Here is a 9,078-nt window from a genome sequence, read left to right on the forward strand (position 1 = left end):
ACATGGTCGTTTTTTTTCGGCTAAAAACACCTGACTATATATGGTCATTTTTTTCGGTTGAAAATGCTTTTCGATAGATGGTCGTTTTTTTACGGCTAAAAACTACTTCCAATACATGGTCGTTGTTTTCGGCTAAAAACGCCTTACTATACATGGTTGTTTTTTGGGCTAAAAACGCCTTACTATACATGGTCGTATTTTTTTTCGGCTAAAAACGCCTTACTATACATGGTCGGTTTTTTAGCGGCTAAAAATGCCTTATGAGACATGGTCATTTTTTGGGGGGGGGGCTAAAAACGCCTTCCTATACATGGTCGATTTTTTTTGGCTAAAAACGCCTTATACATGGTCGTTTTTTTCGGCTAAAAACGCGTTACTATACATGGTCTTTTTTTCGCCTAAAAATGCCTTACTATACATGGTTGTTTTAAGGTCTAAAAACGCCTTCCTATACATGGTCGTATTTTTTTTCGGCTAAAAACGCCTTACTATACATGGTCTGTTTTTTAGCGGCTAAAAATGCCTTATGAGACATGGTCATTTTTGGGGGGGGGCTAAAAACACTTTTCTATACATGGTCGTTTTTTCGGTTGAAAATGCCTTTCGATACATGGTCGTTTTTTTTCGGCTAAAAACGCCTTACATGCTTGTTTTTTTTCGGCTTAAAACGCGTTACTATACATGGTCGGTTTTTTTCGGCTAAAAACGCCTTACTATAAATGGTTGTTCTTTTGGTCTAAAAACGCCTTCCTATACATGGTTGTTCTTTTGGGCTAAAAATGCCTTACTATATATGGTCGGTTTTTTCGGCTAAAAACGCCTTACTATACATGGTCGGTTTTTTATCAGCTAAAAATGCCTTATGAGACATGGTCGTTATTATTTTTTTTTTTTTTAGCTAAAAACACCTTTCTATAGATGGTCGTTTTTTTGGGGTGTTGAAAACTCCTGACTATACATGGTCGTTTTTGGGGGGTAAAAAACGCCTTACTATACATGGTCATTTTTGGGGGGCTAAAAACGCCTTACTATACATGGTCGTTTTTTTTTTGGTTGAAAACGCCTTACTATACATGGTCCTTTTTTTCGGCAAAAAACGGCTTACTATACATGGTCGTTTTTTTTTTTTTTTGGTTGAAAACGCCTTAATATACATGGTCCTTTTTTTTCGGTTGAAAACACCTTACTATGCATGGTCGTTTTTTTTGGCTAAAAACGCCTTACTATACATGGTCGTTTTTTTGTTTTTTTTTTGGTTGAAAATGCATGGCTATTCATGGTCTTTTTTTTTTTGGTTGAAAACGCCTTCCTATACATGGTCGGGTTTTTTTTCGGTTGAAAACGCCTTACTATACATGGTCGTTTTTTTTCGGCTAAAAACGCCTTACTATAAATGGTTGTTCTTTTGGTCTAAAAACGCCTTACTATAAATGGTTGTTCTTTTGGTCTAAAAACGCCTTCCTATACATGGTTGTTCTTTTGGGCTAAAAATGCCTTACTATATATGGTCGTTTTTTTCGGCTAAAAACGCCTTACTATACATGGTCGGTTTTTTATCAGCTAAAAATGCCTTATGAGACATGGTCGTTATTATTATTATTTTTTTTAGCTAAAAACACCTTTCTATAGATGGTCGTTTTTTTGGGGTGTTGAAAACTCCTGACTATACATGGCCGTTTTTGGGGCTAAAAACGCCTTACGATACATGGTCTTTTTTTCGGCTAAAAACGCCTTACTATAAATGGTCGTTTTTTGGGCAGAAAATGCCTTAGTTTCCATTGTCTTTTTTTTCGGCTAAAAACGCCTTCCTATAAATGGTCGTTTTTTGGGCAGAAAATGCCTTAGTTTGGTGGTCATTTTTTTGGTAAAAAAAAAAAAAGCCTCGCGATACATGGTCGTTTTTTGGGGGGTTGAAAACGTCTTACTATACATGGTCGTTTTTTTGGGGTGTAAAACGCCTTACTATACATGGTCGTTTTTTTGGGCTAAAAACGCCTTACATGGTTGTTTTTTTCCGGTTGAAAACGCCTTACTATACTTGGTCGATTTTTTTGGCTAAAAACGCCTTATACATGGTCGTTTTTTTCGGCTAAAAACGCGTTACTATGCATGGTCTTTTTTTCGGCTAAAAATGCCTTACTATAAATGGTTGTTTTAAGGTCTAAAAACGCCTTCCTATACATGGTCGTATTTTTTTTCGGCTAAAAACGCCTTACTATACATGGTCTGTTTTTTAGCGGCTAAAAATGCCTTATGAGACATGGTCATTTTTTGGGGGGGGCTAAAAACACTTTTCTATACATGGTCGTTTTTTCGGTTGAAAATGCCTTTCGATAGATGGTCGTTTTTTTCGGCTGAAAACGCCTTCCAATACATGGTCGTTTTTTTTCGGCTAAAAACGCCTTACATGCTTGTTTTTTTTCGGCTTAAAGCGCGTTACTATACATGGTCGTTTTTTTTCGGCTAAAAACGCCTTACTATAAATGGTTGTTCTTTTGGTCTAAAAACGCCTTACTATAAATGGTTGTTCTTTTGGTCTAAAAACGCCTTCCTATACATGGTTGTTCTTTTGGGCTAAAAATGCCTTACTATATATGGTCGTTTTTTTCGGCTAAAAACGCCTTACTATACATGGTCGGTTTTTTATCAGCTAAAAATGCCTTATGAGACATGGTCGTTATTATTTTTTTTTTTTTTAGCTAAAAACACCTTTCTATAGATGGTCGTTTTTTTGGGCTAAAAACGCCTTACAATACATGGTCGTTTTTTTCGGCTGAAAACGCCTTCCAGTACATGGTCGTTTTTTTTCGGCTAAAAACACCTGACTATACATGGTAATTTTTTTCGGTTGAAAATGCTTTTCGATAGATGGTCGTTTTTTTACGGCTAAAAACTACTTCCAATACATGGTCGTTGTTTTCGGCTAAAAACGCCTTACTATACATGGTTGTTTTTTGGGCTAAAAACGCCTTACTATACATGGTTGTATTTTTTTTCGGCTAAAAACGCCTTACTATACATGGTCGTTTTTTTAGCGGCTAAAAATGCCTTATGAGACATGGTCATTTTTTTGGGGGGGGGGCTAAAAACGCCTTCCTATACATGGTTGTTCTTTTGGGCTAAAAATGCCTTACTATATATGGTCGTTTTTTTCGGCTAAAAACGCCTTACTATACATGGTCGGTTTTTTATCAGCTAAAAATGCCTTATGAGACATGGTCGTTATTATTTTTATTTTTTTTTTAGCTAAAAACACCTTTCTATACATGGTCGTTTTTTTGGGCTAAAAACGCCTTACAATACATGGTCGTTTTTTTCGGCTGAAAACGCCTTCCAATACATGGTCGTTTTTTTTCGGCTAAAAACACCTGACTATATATGGTCATTTTTTTCGGTTGAAAATGCTTTTCGATAGATGGTCGTTTTTTTACGGCTAAAAACTACTTCCAATACATGGTCGTTGTTTTCGGCTAAAAACGCCTTACTATACATGGTTGTTTTTTGGGCTAAAAACGCCTTACTATACATGGTTGTATTTTTTTTCGGCTAAAAACGCCTTACTATACATGGTCGTTTTTTTAGCGGCTAAAAATGCCTTATGAGACATGGTCATTTTTTGGGGGGGGGGGCTAAAAACGCCTTCCTATACATGGTTGTTCTTTTGGGCTAAAAATGCCTTACTATATATGGTCGTTTTTTTCGGCTAAAAACGCCTTACTATACATGGTCGGTTTTTTATCAGCTAAAAATGCCTTATGAGACATGGTCGTTATTATTATTATTTTTTTTTTAGCTAAAAACACCTTTCTATACATGGTCGTTTTTTTGGGCTAAAAACGCCTTACAATACATGGTCGTTTTTTTCGGCTGAAAACGCCTTCCAATACATGGTCGTTTTTTTTCGGCTAAAAACACCTGACTATATATGGTCATTTTTTTCGGTTGAAAATGCTTTTCGATAGATGGTCGTTTTTTTACGGCTAAAAACTACTTCCAATACATGGTCGTTGTTTTCGGCTAAAAACGCCTTACTATACATGGTTGTTTTTTGGGCTAAAAACGCCTTACTATACATGGTCGTATTTTTTTTCGGCTAAAAACGCCTTACTATACATGGTCGGTTTTTTATCAGCTAAAAATGCCTTATGAGACATGGTCGTTATTATTTTTTTTTTTTTAGCTAAAAACACCTTTCTATAGATGGTCGTTTTTTTGGGCTAAAAACGCCTTACAATACATGGTCGTTTTTTTCGGCTGAAAACGCCTTACTATACATGGTCGGTTTTTTAGCGGCTAAAAATGCCTTATGAGACATGGTCATTTTTTGGGGGGGGGGGCTAAAAACGCCTTCCTATACATGGTTGTTCTTTTGGGCTAAAAATGCCTTACTATATATGGTCGTTTTTTTCGGCTAAAAACGCCTTACTATACATGGTCGGTTTTTTATCAGCTAAAAATGCCTTATGAGACATGGTCGTTATTTTTTTTTTTTAGCTAAAAACACCTTTCTATAGATGGTCGTTTTTTTCGGCTGAAAACGCCTTCCAATACATGGTCGTTTTTTTTCGGCTAAAAACACCTGACTATACATGGTCATTTTTTTCGGTTGAAAATGCTTTTCGATAGATGGTCGTTTTTTTTCGGCTAAAAACACCTGACTATACATGGTCATTTTTTTCGGTTGAAAATGCTTTTCGATAGATGGTCGTTTTTTTACGGCTAAAAATTACTTCCAATACATGGTCGTTGTTTTCGGCTAAAAACGCCTTACTATACATGGTTGTTTTTTTCAGCTGAAAACGCCTTACTGTACATGGTCGTTTTTTCGGCTAAAAACGCCTTACTATACATGGTCGTATTTTTTTCGGCTAAAAACGCCTTACTATACATGGTCGGTTTTTTAGCGGCTAAAAATGCCTTATGAGACATGGTCATTTTTTTGGGGGGGGGCTAAAAACACCTTTCTATACATGGTCGTTTTTTTGGTTGAAAATGCCTTTCGATGATGGTCGTTTTTTTCGGCTGAAAACGCCTTCCAATACATGGTCGGGGTTTTTTTCGGCTAAAAACGCCTTACTATAAATGGTTGTTCTTTTGGTCTAAAAACGCCTTCCTATACATGGTTGTTCTTTTGGGCTAAAAATGCCTTACTATACATGGTCGTTTTTTTCGGCTAAAAATGCCTTACTATATATGGTCGGTTTTTTTATCAGCTAAAAATGCCTTATGAGACATAGTCGTTCTTATTTTTTTTTTTTAAGCTAAAAACACCTTTCTATAGATGGTCGTTTTTTTTTGGGCTAAAAACGCCTTACAATACATGGTCGTTGTTTTCGGCTAAAAACACCTTCCTATACATGGTTGTTTTTTTCAGCTGAAAACGCCTTACTGTACATGGTCGTTTTTGGGGCTAAAAACGCCTTACGGTACATGGTCGTTTTTTGGGCAGAAAATGCCTTAGTTTGGTGGTCATTTTTTTGGTTAAAAAAAAAAGCCTCGCGATACATGGTCGTTTTTTTTTTTGTGGTTGAAAACGCCTTCCTATAAATGGTCGGTTTTTTGGGGGGCTACAAATGCCTTACTATACATGGTGGTTTTTTTGGGCTAAAAACGCCTTCCTATAAATGGTCGTTTTTTGGGCAGAAAATGCCTTAGTTTCCATGGTCCTTTTTGTCGGCTGAAAACGCCTTACCTTACTTACATGGTTGTTATTTTGGGCTAAAAACGTCTTACTGTATATGGTCTTTTTTTGGGGGGGTAAAAAAAAAAGCCTGACGATACATGGTTGTTTTTTTTCGGCTAAAAACGCCTTACGATATACATGGTCGTTTCCTGGTAAAAAATAAAACATAAAAAAACACCTTCCTAAACGAGGTCTTCACATGATTATTTTTTTTTTCTTTTTTTTTTGTATAACCCAAACCTTGTTTTTGGACAGCAGTGTGTTGGCTTCTCATGTCCACTCTTTTGTTCTCAAGAATAAGGGGAAAAAAGGTACAGGCAAAACATATGTTTTGAAAGTTATGGGGGCAGGGAGAGTGAACATGTAAATGTTGTTCAGACGGATAGTAACAGACAGATAATACAATCTTTGGCCAAAGGTGTTCGATTGTAATGTGTGCTGACACACTCACTCACTCTCACACACACACACACACACACACACACTCAGGCTGTAGCCCTGGTTCTGGTTGTTTTCCAGGAAGTTTGCGGTGTGCTTGCCTGTGGAGAAATAAAGGGCCACCACATGAGGTGTTCCTGTCCATAAAACGATGTTGGAGTCCAGAGCTGACTGTACCTCAACGCTTGCACTTGTCCTCCCTTGACAAACTTAACACTCATTGGACACAATATTAGGTACACAATGCCCATCGTATCGCCATCCAGCTCCCTTTAGATTTGTGTCACAATATGTTCGGGGTGGTCGTACTTTCGGCAGCACACAAGAGAATGTCAATAATGGGGCGAGATTTGTCCACAGTCTGAACTGCTTGCTGCTGAGAATCCAAACAATCAAGCGTGTGCTATGAACACATTTATTGTTCTTGTACTTCACCGCACGTTATTATTATGTGATCCTTCTGGATCATTTCAACCCGCAGCCATTTGCATCCCACCTTTTTCCAGCAGCTTTCAGGCATGTTGCCACTGTTCCAGATGTGCCGTGCAGCTGTTTAGCATCCTCTTTGGGGAAGGTTTTTTTCCTGCTATTTGCAGGAACATGATGACACAGAAGCAGCGTTGAAATGCACTCCGATTGATGTTGACGAAGCCTGGATGAATTCATTAAATTTGCATGGCTTGGAAGTTTCAGACAAACTAAGATTTGTTTAAACCTTTCATGGACAGCTGTTACCACAGTGGACAGCTTATCATGTTACAGGGTGCATGAAAGGGTTAATAAATGCTGATTAAAATGCCTCATTTTGTGCTGGATTTGTGTCATCACGCAATCTATTCCATCATACGAGGATGGTGTTGTAACTAGGCGAGCAGTTTCTTGTTCTCGGGAAGGCTAGTGTGTGAAAAGAAAAGTGAGCTTCCATGAAGACCATGTAAAAGCAGCATTTGTAATTACATTTGTGAGAACATCATAAGCGAATCAAGCAGTAAAACTTAAGTACAACTGAGACAATGAGAACTACAGTGGGTGAACTGTCTTTTGTCATTTTTGCAGATAATACGCACACACTGCGAAGTTTCATCACCAACACTGGAATTATTGTCAAGTTTTATGTCAGCAGTAAAATGATTTGCTGATTTATATGGAACAGACGACTTCTTACTACAGAGTTTGTCGTTTTCCTCTGATTGTGGCATCTTGCCAAATTAGGGGTTAATTTGTATAATACATTTTTTAGGGCTGTTGCTATTTAATATTTTTTTTACAATTGATTTTTCCATCAATTACAGAGTAGTTGTATTCTTGTTTATTTGGTTTGCTTAGTGTTTAAAAACACCAAACTAAACGATTAATATCATGCGAGAGGAACTGAGGTACTGAGCAATTCTTTCTGGAAACTGATTCACTACTAAAATTGTGGGTGCTTCAAAACAGGTCCAAGAGCAGAAGCCTTTTTAGTACCAGGAACTCCAAGTACCAAGAAGCTCAAATCCTGGAACGTGCCCGTGAGTGTGTCTTCATGGCTGGCTTTTCTTCCTCGCCTTAGTCAATCTTGATTGAATCAGTACTGTTGACTTGAAGGTCTTTCATCATTTCCCGGACCAGTGAGCTACTCCGCTCACATGCACACCGTATGCTTCTTTCTCTGTCAAAGTGTGTCAGTGAAATGCAGACTTAAAGGATGACATTGTAAAATAGTGAGAAAATTGGTTTTAGATCCAACGGCAGTTTTAATATCACCCAAAAGATATGTTATATTATGAGGGGGAAGTCATATTTTTCTCTAATAAAGCTGGAGAAAGAAAAGAGATTTCAAAGAAAATGTAGTTTGCATGAGCAAATTTAATTTAAAAAATAGGATTGGGGGAATAAACTTTCAATAAAAGATTGTAATATGAGAAGGAAAAGTGTGATTTTACAAAATAAAGATGCCTTGAAAAAAGTCAATTTGATTTAAATGAAGTTGTCACCTTGTATTTTTTTTGTATTACAAATATTAATATCCCAGTAAAAACAGAATTTTACAAGAACAAAAATAATGTGACAGCAACCGAAACGACAGCCAAAAGAGGGCCCAATTCCTAGAAGAATAAAAGCCTAATATTGAAAGAATGACGTTACATTTGGAAAAGTGCTAAAATGACAGGCATGTGTCAATTGTTCGCCACAGTTGAGATGAGGACAGTTGAGGACCTCGCCATCAAGTTACACGATCGTAAAAGTTTGACCACCGCGAACAGTCCACGTTTTCATCACCAACTTCATGTGATTGTGGGGGGAAAAAAGCCAACATTTCAGTGACGTGAGCTGATGTATATTCAGTCTGGCCTAGCTTAAACCAGAGACGACATCTGTCACGTCCGCGAGTTGGCGAGTGGAAAGGACGTAACGGGGAAAAGAAGACTGAGGGAACACTTGGCCCAAGTATCGGACCACCTACCGCACAGCGTCTCCGAGAGCCTCGAGAAGCGTCGCGGCTTCCACCGCTCTTCTCGGAAGGAAGACCTTCCCGGTTGGCGTGGCAAGTTTGATGGGAAGCTCGTCCACACACAACTCATCCGAGTGTTCCTTCATTCCACCACGCCACTGCGCTTCATCTTGGGGCAGCTCAAAACAACGAGTCATGATTTATTCATTCATTAGAACACACATACATACAGGCAGACACGCACGCACACACAAACACGCGCACAGTCCACTCAGTTTTGTACTTCAGCAGCAAAATAGTTTGAATATAAAAAAGCATTTCCGTTAACAAAATAAAAAAAATGCGAAACTAATTAAAAAGATTTGTTTGTAGAAGTAGTTCACGTTTACTATAGTTACAGCAAAAATGTTTTTCACCTTTGTTAATTAATTTCAGATATGAGCTTTACACTCAATGAATTTATTTCAGAATAAGATGGATTTTTGTATTTTGTACTTTACACCCAATACTTAGTGACCTATTTTTT

General features: G+C 37.7%; 1 protein-coding gene across 2 annotated transcripts in view; it reads left to right on the plus strand.

Moving 5' to 3' along the window:
- The window catches only part of LOC127606352 (uncharacterized), a 674,358-nt gene that overhangs the window by 46,244 nt on the left and 619,036 nt on the right, over positions 1-9,078 (plus strand). The window lies entirely within an intron of this gene.

The sequence above is a fragment of the Hippocampus zosterae genome, chromosome 8 (genome assembly GCF_025434085.1).
Source record: "Hippocampus zosterae strain Florida chromosome 8, ASM2543408v3, whole genome shotgun sequence".
NCBI lineage: Eukaryota > Metazoa > Chordata > Actinopteri > Syngnathiformes > Syngnathidae > Hippocampus > Hippocampus zosterae.